General features: G+C 45.2%; 1 long non-coding RNA gene across 1 annotated transcript in view; it reads left to right on the top strand.

Annotated features, from left to right (window-relative positions):
• LOC108791236 overlaps positions 1-10,581 on the top strand; it is a 22,733-nt gene extending 12,152 nt beyond the window's left edge. Inside the window, exon 3 of the long non-coding RNA XR_001941492.1 lies at positions 10,507-10,581. This is a non-coding gene — a long non-coding RNA (uncharacterized LOC108791236). The remainder of the gene's footprint in view (positions 1-10,506) is intronic.
• The last annotated feature ends 1,908 nt before the right edge of the window (positions 10,582-12,489 follow it).

Raw genomic sequence — 12,489 nt, 5'->3', positions numbered from 1 at the left:
TGTACGGGGTTGTATTTTTTTTACCGGGGGGAGGGGTAGAAGTGTATTAGGCTACATTCACACCTTTATTTTAGGTGGAATTAGGGATTTCTGCGTCAGGAACTTGCGTTTCCTGCAGCTGAAATCCCTAAATTGGCGTTTACAAGTGGCAGCTGTCACCTAAGTTAATGATCAGGTGAAAGCAGTTGCATGTAAACGCCTGCACACCGCATGTAATGATACGTGATATGTTTACATTCAGTTAGGAATCAATCACTCTCGCTGGACGCAATGATTGTGCATCCAGGGAGAGTGTTTTCTAACCAAATGTAATCATATCACGTGTCATTACATGTGGTGTGAAGGCGTTTACATGGAGCTGCTGTCACCTGATCATTAACTTGAATGGGTGATAGCTACCGCGTGTAAACACCAGATTAGGGATTTCTGCTGCAGTAAAACACAAGTTTCTGATGCAGGAATCCCTAATCACACCTAAACCTACAAATATGAATGGGGCCTTATTGTGTGTGTATATTGGTGTCTGTAGTGCCATACTGGATACAGTTAAATTTTATTTTATAGTATGAAATTTGCCAAGCGGCCCCCATAAGAGAAGAAAATTTGTCGAGTGGCCCCAGAGACGGAAGAGGCAGGGGGTGAAGATGGAGGAGGCAGGGGGCAGAGACACCGACGTAGGAGGCGTCGCGAGAGCTTCAGTTGGGCAGCGAGGATGATAAGGAGGCCGTGTTGGACACCGAGGATGAGGAGGCCGTCCAGTCGGGCGCCGAGGACAAGGAGGCCGTGTTCCAAAGAGGTCAGGCCGAGCAATGATCATCTAACTAATTTCTTCCACCACTCTTGACGTCATATCCTCAAGCTATTTCTTGAACCCCTCCCTTCCTCATCTCCTCCTCACCAGCCCATCTAGCCATAAGCCCTTTATCTACCGCAGATAAGAGTAAAGGTGGCCATACACTGTACAACCATCGCAAGACCTTAGTCTTGCGATGGTTGTAAAGTGATTTTAAAAACGTACCATCTGCACATCTTGGGCAGGCAGATCGTACTCTCGATCATTGCAAGCCCTTCCCCCTGAGGGGCGGGCTTCCGATGACCGCAATGCTGAACGGGCAGTGTGCGCGTGCGCAAACCGGCCCGTTCGGCATTTGTCTCCCGAGCACTGTTCAAACAAGCCGAAAATCGGACGATTCTCGGCTGGTTTTCTAGCATGCTGCTTAGACAAAAGACGTGCGACCGTACAGTAGAAACGGTCGCATGTCTTCGTTCACACTGCTCGATTCTCGTACGATCGCGGGATTTCCCGCGATTCTTGTACGAGAATCGAGCAGTGTATGGGCACCTTTACTTGGATTCTAGTGCACTCTACAGCACTCTAATTATTGTAGCTTGAGAGCATTCAGCTCACTCAGCCGTCAAACATACAGCCCGGATACGGCTTGCGTGCCATCCATCAAACCCTTTATGAAGTGCAAACTTTAATCTGAACACTATTCAGTCTATGGGGGGCTATTCTTGAAAACAATTTTCAAATAAAGAGCATGAATTCTGCCAAGAGCATCCTATACCAATGAAAATAAAAGATAAGAAATACCATACCAAATACCAAGAAATACCAGTGGGCAGAGGGTCCTTCCTTTTATGCAACTTTGAGGGTGATATTGGAAAAATGCTAATCCTTTAAATTACATGCTTGGGAGATGCTGTTTGCGTGCTTTGTGCGGTGTTACGGAACAGTGTAGTTCACATTCACATCAAAAACACAACCCTGCATTTCCTGAACCCCCTTCCATTTACACATCCCCAAATATTTCTAAAAGCTTCAAAATATAGACTTTAGGTATTTGTTTGGTAGAAAGTGGCTCGCGTCAGGACACTACATGAGCACTTCAATAGGTGACCAATAGAAAGACCTTTACAGTGTCGATCTTTTTTAATACATCTGCTGCCCACAGAACCATGTGGTCTGCAGCCTCTGCCCACAGAACCATGTGGTCTGCAGCCTCTGCCCACAGTGTATCAGCTATGGTAAAAGCACCAGATATTTGGGTAGCACTTGCATGAGGAAACACATGACTATGCACCAAAGACCTTGAGTTACCTCAATGAGACAGGTTGGCACCAAAAGGTATGCACTCCTTCTCCTCAAGAGCATATAGCAGCCACATTCTTTTATAGTGCTGATAATGCTCCATTTTCCTCCTCCTCAAGGAAGCATATCCATTTTTTTGTCCTTTGTGCTGCAAAAACTCCTATTTAATCTAGCATAATGTTCCTGGACCTTTTTCTCATCTTCCTCTACAAGGGCACATAGCAGCCATTTATGTGTGGCCTGCTAATGCACCCTTTTCCTCCTTCTCTAATGCGCAGAGCAACCACTTGTCTTTCGTATCCCTGCAAGTTGGCTATGAGAAGTTTCTTGTGGCTGTTATCCCCGGGGACAATACACAAACCTTTGCACTGCTGCTGAAGAAGTGGAAAAAAAGATTTTTCTAAATCACCCCATGCCCAGCGTTGTGTACACCACACCGTCAGGTACTTAGCTGCCATTATTTTGCCCAGAATGCCAAATGCCGGCTCCACTACTTTGTACAGTAAGCCATCCCTACTGATGGAGGCATCAGTATGTGGCATGCCATGAGGCAGAAGAAGCCAGAAAGGGTTGGACTACTGGCGGTCAAGAGGGGGAGAGTTGGTGATGCTGGCGGTAGGAAAAAAGAAAATTTGGCATGGCATCATGATGGATGTTTACCACTCAATACATTCCCAATACAAGGGGAAAATCTAGGGGCATCTACTGCCACCATCTAAGAGGGAGCACAAAATGCTCCAGTCTAAGGAAATAAATTACTTATTGCATTTTATATTGGTGGCTGGTTCCCCCACACTGGAAGCATACCTGCAGGGGGAAAACATATGGCTTTAGGCTGCCCACCCTTCCACAACACAGGGAGAAGGACATAAACCAGCAAATGGAGGAGGGAAATCATGCTGACCATTAGGTGGAGGAGTATTGGGGTGCTGGCAGTAAGGAGGATGAGTAATATTTGGTGAAGGCTTCAATGGGAGTGTTTTACCCCTCTTTGATACAAGGGAAAATCCTGTAGGATCTTTATTTTACCAAAAAATTGCCGCGAGGCACTACAGTGTTCGGGTTTGGCTTGAAGAGAAGGTGGCAACCCTAGATCTGATGCAACCATTCAAAAGGGAGCACAAAGTGCCCCACTCTGAAGCTCTTTCCTGTTTTTTCTGTAGGTATAGATGAAAAGGGAAAACCCAACAGAAAAAGACTAGTTATCCTCCAACAAGGTGGCTTTGGTTTGACATGTGTTGCTGAAACAGGCAAAGCTTCCCTTTGTATGCTGCATGTCACCACATATTTGTGCACGGCAATGGAATGCTCCAAAGTACCCGGCAGGTTTTACTCAAGAAATCAAAATTATAGTATACTATTTTTTACATTGAAATGTGGTGATTTGGTACACAAAATTTTACCACACAAGTTTGTGGTGATGTGCTGCACACAAAAGGGCAGCTTTGCATGTGTCAGGAACAAGTTCACACCACTGACCCTGCAATAGCAAACAAACACCCAAGCAAAATTAGCACTAGAAGCACTTTATAGTTTAGCAGCAACTCTCTCTCCCAGCAATCACTTTGTCTGCTCCCCCTATCTACTCTCTCCAACACACACCGATAAAATTATGGGGTCTATTCACAAAGCTGCAGAGGGCAGCCGAGTGAATGACCGATCAGAAGTGAAATGAGCCGAACACCGTTCGGCCATTCACTTCAGGCTGGTACGGCTGATTTCAGCCGTATATCCGCTGAGATCAGCCGTACATCGGCTTGCTGTGTGTGGCTTCGGATCAGCCGAACATGCTGAGCATGTTCGGCTGATCCGAAGCCACACACAGCAAGCCGATGTACGGCTGATTTCAGCCGTATATCCGCTGAGATCAGCCGTACATCGGCTTGCTGTGTGTGGCTTCGGATCAGCCGAACATGCTGAGCATGTTCGGCTGATCCGAAGCCACACACAGCAAGCCGATGTACGGCTGATTTCAGCCGTATATCCGCTGAGATCAGCCGTACATCGGCTTGCTGTGTGTGGCTTCGGATCAGCCGAACATGCTGAGCATGTTCGGCTGATCCGAAGCCACACACAGCAAGCCGATGTACGGCTGATTTCAGCCGTATATCCGCTGAGATCAGCCGTACATCGGCTTGCTGTGTGTGGCTTCGGATCAGCCGAACATGCTGAGCATGTTCGGCTGATCCGAAGCCACACACAGCAAGCCGATGTACGGCTGATTTCAGCCGTATATCCGCTGAGATCAGCCGTACATCGGCTTGCTGTGTGTGGCTTCGGATCAGCCGAACATGCTGAGCATGTTCGGCTGATCCGAAGCCACACACAGCAAGCCGATGTACGGCTGATTTCAGCCGTATATCCGCTGAGATCAGCCGTACATCGGCTTGCTGTGTGTGGCTTCGGATCAGCCGAACATGCTGAGCATGTTCGGCTGATCCGAAGCCACACACAGCAAGCCGATGTACGGCTGATTTCAGCCGTATATCCGCTGAGATCAGCCGTACATCGGCTTGCTGTGTGTGGCTTCGGATCAGCCGAACATGCTGAGCATGTTCGGCTGATCCGAAGCCACACACAGCAAGCCGATGTACGGCTGATTTCAGCCGTATATCCGCTGAGATCAGCCGTACATCGGCTTGCTGTGTGTGGCTTCGGATCAGCCGAACATGCTGAGCATGTTCGGCTGATCCGAAGCCACACACAGCAAGCCGATGTACGGCTGATCTCAGCGGATATACGGCTGAAATCAGCCGTACCAGCCTGAAGTGAATGGCCGAACGGTGTTCGGCTCATTTCACTTCTGATCGGTCATTCACTCGGCTGCCCTCTGCAGCTTTGTGAATAGACCCCTATGTTGGTAACCCTAACTTTTTAGGGAGGGTGCTGGAAAATAGAAAACCTCTACTATTGGCCCTTCTAAGTCACCTGACCACAGTTCATAGGCCAGGCAGTGCATTATTTGTAATTGTTTGCTATAGTGGTGAACAATCACATTAATTCACCATTTTCTCAAACTACAAAGGATTTGGGTTGAACTCATGTTTGACCTAAAACTGAAGCTCATCCGTGCATACATATACATCCAACCAAACAAAATCATAATCTCAGATTCAAAATATTTTATCAATTTCAAAATGTTTACATTTATGTTAACATTCTCCTTAAATGTATCCTCAGCTTAATGTAATGTTGGGATTTTCCTGATAGCAATAAGGGAATTCTACATTGAGAAGGCCTTCAGTGATAAACCAAACAAAAAGGCAACTTGGTCTTCAAAGTTGGGGATAGTGATGGGGATAGACCCCCTGTAAAAAAAAGATGTTTGTTTAGGAGGTCCAGGCCCCTTGTGGACTTAAGCACTGAGTATTATGTAAGAAAATAATATTTTAACATTAGCATTAAAAGCAGACCTTTATAAGCTGTTCGTTATTTTATTGAACATTGTCTGTGAGTGATCAAAAGGCAGAGTACAATTTGTTTTTATATAGCATACATTTTGAAGCTAATCTTTCCTAAAGCATTACTTTTACTGTAAGGCAGCCTCCTGGTGCCAATGAAAAGATGTCCTGCTAACCACCTAAGGCACATAATTAATCCAAGGATCAAGGAATTTCTTTACAAGATTGTTTGCTTGTACCCATATTAGTTCAAAGAAATCTACCAGACTGGTGAGTTTTTGTGCTGGTCTTACAAAGCAATCTGACATCTGTCATTATGAAGCTGTACATCTCATGTCCTCTGCAGTGGTATGGAAGTGGGATTCTGAATGCATTCATATGTCTCCTTAGTGTGTTGTCTTGCAATGCTGCCAACATAAAATTATATTTTGCACAAAATGTTTAATATTTCCAAGAAAATAAGATAAGCATTTTAAGAAATACAGGATTTAGCCAAAATGTATAAAATGCAACAGATAATGTAACACAGTCAGTTGTGTATAAATGCTATCTTACGAAAGACAGCATTAAAACCGAACTCCAGTGAAAATATTTATTTTGAATTTGAATAGAGTAGGGAAAGGTTATAATAACCTTTGTCAGGGTTTTTTTTCTTTTAGTATCTGCTTTCCTGTTTAATAGGTTTCACCTCATTTCCTGTACACATGACCACATTGGAAGTGCTATCTCCCAAATGGTGAAAACTTGAGGTTTTTGCTGGACCCCACTCTATTTGTTCTAAAATGAGTTGTGATTTAACCGAAAGAAGTGATTGATTGGAGACCCTAGGCAATTTAGAACTATGATGAGATAAAGAGATAGAAAATCAGAGCATTAATAAAACTTATTTGAAATGGCATGGCGTTTTTGTAATTTGCAAAACAATAACCCATATCTAGTCCCTGTGAGTCCTGGTGTACTTTTGCTTTGCAATTAAAGTCTTTCATAGTGTATTTGTGGTGGTAGGAGCAGAACTGTTTACATGCTCTTTGAAAATGACGGTAGTCATGGATGTACTGGTTTTCCTTTTGGAAGTTCTGCTAATTTTGTGAAGTGAAGTTTTGTGCTAATTTTGTGAAAAGTGAAGAGGCTGCTGTTCTTAGGCTTCATTCTCACTGGGAGTATTAAACCTGAAATGATATGCTTTTGACGTTAATAGTATCATTACATCATACATTATTTAAAACTGATCGTTTACATGTATTTAGGTGCAGTCAGCTTAACTGTGTTAAGAAAAAATGGAATGCTGTGCTTCCATGGTCTGAATAGAAACTTTGACTATTCATAAATACATGTAAACACATGCAATCGTGTGTAAACACAGGAAAACATGGCTAAACCCTCTTTAAAGCAGGTGCATCCAAACATGGGAGAAAGCAATCTGGCCAGCATAAATTGTTTATAGTTCAGGGGCACAACTAGAGGACATGGACCCCATAGCAAAATTTGAATGGGGTCACACAGCGTCCTCTCTCTGTGGCACCTGACTGTCCACTATGACAGTATGTGTCACTGATCTTAACATAAAGTCTGCTTCAATTAATGATAGTTAGAAAGAGAGCTGTCAGAAAAGTCAGTGCACTACCAGGTGCCAATGCTGTGCATATAAGTTGTCAAGAAAGAGATGATAGCAGTGCAGAGAATGATCTTTTAGGGCCATGTCAGCTGAGCAAATTGGTTGAGCAATTTCTCCTGTAGACCATCCCAAGGTATTTAGCATTTTTTCTGATAATGAATACAATAAATTAAATGTATTTTTTTTCACAAGGTTGCCTGCCATTTTAAGTTATTTCTCCCACACAGCATGGGCATACTTACAAATACACCCCAATTTGAGGTGCCAGGAAAGTAAAGACACCTGCAAAATGGCCGTATTTTGGGAAGCAGACACCCCAAGGTATTTAATAAAAGGTATGATGAGTGCGTGGTCAATGGAATTGCAGTGCATGGTGAGTATCATGTACCTGGTAGAGAACCGAGTAGTGAGGAGGCCCCCTTTGCAACTCGTGTCCCACACCCCTGAGTGTGGAGACACGGAGTGAGAGGGCAGAGAGCAGCACCGGTGCCAGAGGGTGCAGGGCACTGGGCCTGGGCAAGTTCCGATATCAGTCTTCAGTGAAGCAGGTGCAGATGTGGCTGGGAACCACCCAAACACGGCTGGAGCCGAGCGGAGTCGGGCAAGCCAGGGTCAGTAACCATCGAGCAGCAGGGTACCGGAGAGGCAGGCAGAAGAGTAATCCAGGGACAAGCAGAGGTCAGAGGCAGGCAGCAGTCAGGCGTAGTCAAGATGTGTTGTACACTTATAGTCTACACTAGGGATGTTTAGATACCAGTTCAGATACCACTCCTGATGCTTGGCATTTTCACAAGAACTACCAGGGTTGCAGGAGTCGCAGCTGTGGCAGAGCCCTGGCACTCCACCACTGTCCTGAAATCATTAGTCAGTATTGTTTTTTTTTAAACTGTCAAATAACACTAAACAGAAATGTAATTGTATTTGTGAGTACCTGGACAAGAACTGGTACTTGGTGGGGAAAAATTATGCATCCCTAATATACTGTGTATCGTATATATTTCCTGGCTCACCTCATGTCGGCATACTAATGGGTTAACCCCGCCCCCGAATCACAGTAGGACTACCCCTGACAAGAGAATAAATCCCCCCTCTCCCACCTCGTGCGTGTTCTTTTTTTGTCCTCGCTCAGGACACCTATCTAACGACTTTTTTTTTTTGGTTTGTTTTTTCTCTCTTTTTTTTCGTTGGCCTTTTGGCCACGGGTTCAGCCTCTTTTCCCAGGTGGAAGATGCCCTGGTAGGTGGTAAATCCACTGGATGGGGCATGCCTGGTGCTGGGCATTTGGGGCCGGAGACGACCTAAAAGGTTGCAGGCATGTGGGCAAGGTAAGTCGGACTCATGGTGGCGACTTACCATAGAGAGCAGGCCATCCTTGTCCCCATCCAGCCACTGAGGGCTTCCAGGGTATAGCGGTAGCAAAGCCGTGGCTGCGAGCGTGCGTTCCAGCGTGGAGCGCGGGACTCGCCCCTTCTTGCTCCGGATTGGTGGGGCGATAGGAGGGGCAGGTCTGAGTACGTTCCAGCGTGGAGCGCACGCCGAGAGGTACTTCCTGGATCAGAGGGGTGCGAAATTCAAATGCTGGTACAGCTATATAGAGGCAGTAATGCCTCAGAAGTTTTGGGCTGCTGCAGTCTTGCTAGCTTTGTGTGTCCTCTACATTACTATACTACTGAAGGTTGTTCGGGAAGCTGCCACAGTCAGAGTGTTGCCAGTCCCAGGTAAGCCCTGCTAAGGGGTGTTTTGTTATGTTTTATTTTTATCTGCTTCTGAAGTTCTTCATTTTTATGGGTTTTGAAATGTTCCTAGTGAGCCACCATGAGTCCGGGTAGCCCAGTTAGACAAGCACGAAGTTCATCTGAGAGGTATGGCCATTCTCATCTTTTACATTTTTTGTATTTTTTGCTGGAGGATTAAAAGAGTGCTGACATCTCATGGGTGTATCGTTTCAGTGGGAAGAGCCCTATATATAGGAAGCATAAGGTGAAATCGCGTCCCCCCAGGATTTAGTCTTCTCCTGAATCTAGACCCAACAGGCCCTCTCCACATGGGTCTCCCCAGTTAACGCAAGCTAGACCAAGGTCAATCTCACCCCAGGCAGGGCCATCCACAGAAACATGTCGGGCATGTGGTGCTCGGGCACTTCCAAGGAAGATGTTGTGTGTGACCTGCATCAGAGAGTTGGCTGGGGATACGGCTTCTGATTCCCAAGATATACAAGCCTATATCCGGGAGGCAGTGGCAGAGGGCATTAAGGAATACACTCAGCATAGTTCTACTTCTAAACGGCGAAGAGATGGGGAAGGACCTAGAGAAGTAGTGTCTTCCCAGAATTCAGATCTGGATGATTCGGAGGCGGACAGGGAGGAAGCTCTGGATGAGACATTTTCATTTGACTTCGCTCTAGTATCTCCCTTTATTAATGCGCATCAGTTATGCATAACAATAACTACAAATATTTAACCCTATAGCCATGAGGGTCCATACTGTGGGGAGAAGACCAATTCGAACCATCAGGGGTAATCGTGGGCATATCAGGAGGATCAAGTATACTACAGTATGATGGGAAATTCGGTTAAGGGCAGAAAACATGGGTCAAAGGACATCCAGAGATCCTAGGGAGCCAGTCAGTTTGGCTTCGAGATACCATGGCTTCGAGATACTGTTAAACAGGCGGTTTAACAGGGGGCGGAACATATCTATGGAAGGGGGTTCAGGTAAGATCCAATTACACAGGATTGACTTCTTAGCTGTCAGGAGACAAAGATGTTCCCAGCAAGTTGGGCAAGAGGGAGTACCGTTCGTGGGCAGGGGTAGGGCATGCAGTAGGCAGAAGGCTGGGACTCTAGCTTATCTTTTGAAAAGTGTTCCATACTATTCCTCCATCTTCCACCTTCTCTTGTACTCAGAGAAAAAATACTTCCCATAGTGTAGTGTGTCAGAATAAATGTATTTCAAATAATTAAAATGCACTTACAATTAAAATAAGGCAATTGCACATAGATTATGTCCACTGGAGTTCCTGTCTCTATGATCATAATACTTGCATGGATCCGCCCACTGACCCGTTTCATCACTTCCGACTTCCTCTGAGGCGATGGTCTGCACCTCAAATATGTTTGGAGAGGGGTCAACAAGGCCTTTAGCGACAAGAATAGCATCCCCACTTTGAAGCATGGTGGTGGCTCACTGATGTTTTGGAGGTGTGTGAGCTCTAAAAGCACGGGGAATCTTGTGAAAATTGATGGCAAGATGAAAGCAGCCTGTTATCAGAAAATACTGGCAGACAATTTGCATTCTTTTGCACAAAAGCTGCATATGGGACGCTCTTGGACTTTCCACCACAAGTATAAGGCCAAGTTGACCAGTATTTATAGCAGAAAAAGGTGAAGGTTCTGGAGTGGCCACCACAGTCTCCTGACCTTTATATCCTCAAACCACTCTGGAGAGATCTCAAACATGCGGTTCATGCAAGAAGACTAAAGACTTTTGCATGACCTAGAGGCATTTTTCCAAGACGCATGGGCAGCTATACCACCTGCAAGAATGCGGGCCTTATACACAACTATTACAAAAAACTGCACGTTGTCATTGATGCTAAAGGGTGCAATGCACAGGATTAGGAATTAAAGGAGAACTATGAGGTGAGTGCTTTTCACTCACCTCATAGTTCTAGCCGACCTGTGACAATGAGACTGTCACAGGTCGGCTCAGTAGATCGGGAGGTGAGCGAACACATACCGTGTTCGCTCGCCTCTCGATCCTGTCACGGCTCTCTGCCGTGACAGGGGGAGGGGCTGGATTCCCCTCTCCCCGCTCCGATCTGCCAGCGCTGACTGGCGGAACGGACGGGGGAGTGGGCGGGTACAGCTGGTTCTGCCCCTAGATAGGCAGAGCCAGCTGTCACTCACGCAGCTGGGCGGATCCCGTCATCTAAGTCGGGATCCGCTCCGGCTGCGGCTTCTCAGTATACCGCGAGCTGTAGCTCGCGGTATACTGAGCTTAGGGTAACGGGAGGACGCTAGTTTGTGTCCTCCCGTTACCCTAAGGAGAACTATGGGGAAAAACACTGACCCCCCATAGTTCTCCTTTAAGGGTATGCAGAGTTTTGAACAGGGGTCATTTAATTTTTCAATTTGTTGCCATGTTTTGTTTTGTGATTGTGCAATCCTGTCATAACCTACAGTTAAATATGAATTCCATAAGAAATAAAAGAAATGTATTTTGCCTGCTCACTCATATTTTCTTTAAAAATTGTACATATATTACCAATTCTATGCAAACATTTGAGCACAACTGTATATTGGACGTGTGTCACCTTACATTGTCACATCACATTGTTTCTGTGAAGATGTCAGCAATTTCTTTGGCACTGATCACAGCTGCTGGAGCAGATGGAACTTGGGTGTGCATTTCTTTTTAGCCCAGCTAACATTTGCAACTGAGAAAATGTAAAGTTTTATCAGAGTGGTAATTTTCAGTGTGGATCTCTAGTGATGACAAGAGCAGAGAAAATAATTTGTAAAAATAATTTTTTCCAGTGCAAATAGCAGCCTGTATATGTATTGGGCAATACATATGTCAAAACAAAACAGAAAATGTTATCAAAGGATCAGAAAATGATTTTATTTCTTTTACTGAGGCTATGATTAGGGAATGGAAACTGCATTTTGGCATCACTGTAAACATTTTGGCATAACAATAGTTATAGAGGCCCACACAGCTGTTATGGGACCTTGGTGAGGAGGGGGCCTCCTTAAGGGAGTTGCTGAAGCAATTTATACATAGAAAATCTGTGTGCATGGAAAGAAAACACAAATCCAGTACTATATTATTAATGATTTCAGAGGTTACTGTTGACACTGACCCTGTACCCCCTGTGACATGTTCAAGCAAGAACAACTGACATCAGATGTTCAGTAGGCGACTTTAGAATTGTTGCCTTAGTCACAGATTACACTTTGCAGGCTATGCAGTAAGGAGAATCTGTTTAACTGTCTTAGCAGTGTAGCTTTTTTTGCCATCAGACCTTTGAAGGAGGGGTCATCCCTATGGGTCTTAATTGCAGACATACCTCTCTATGAAATGCGTTAGGGCACCTGGCTTCTAGGCGGGGTGTCTAGTATGCTGGGCATGTTCTGCTTTATGAATTGACTATGGTGGACTTCGGTTAGACTATGGTGTGCACCTTTTTTTCTTCTGTGCTGCTGAATGCATTGTGTTAATTAAATAAAGTTAATTGCCTGCACTGCTATCCCCTTTCCCTGACAACTTCTGTACATAGCTCTGGTCCCTAGTAATGTACTAACAGCTCTCCTTCTACCTGTCCTTAATTTAGACAGGTAGAAGGTAGGCCGGAGGCCCTGGTGCGTCCGCACCGCCTG

Source organism: Nanorana parkeri, unplaced genomic scaffold, assembly GCF_000935625.1.
Source record: "Nanorana parkeri isolate BGI_ZX_2015 unplaced genomic scaffold, ASM93562v1 scaffold536, whole genome shotgun sequence".
Lineage (NCBI taxonomy): Eukaryota > Metazoa > Chordata > Amphibia > Anura > Dicroglossidae > Nanorana > Nanorana parkeri.
The sequence above is the reverse complement of the archived record's forward strand: the minus strand, read 5'-3'. Positions and strand labels throughout refer to the sequence as shown.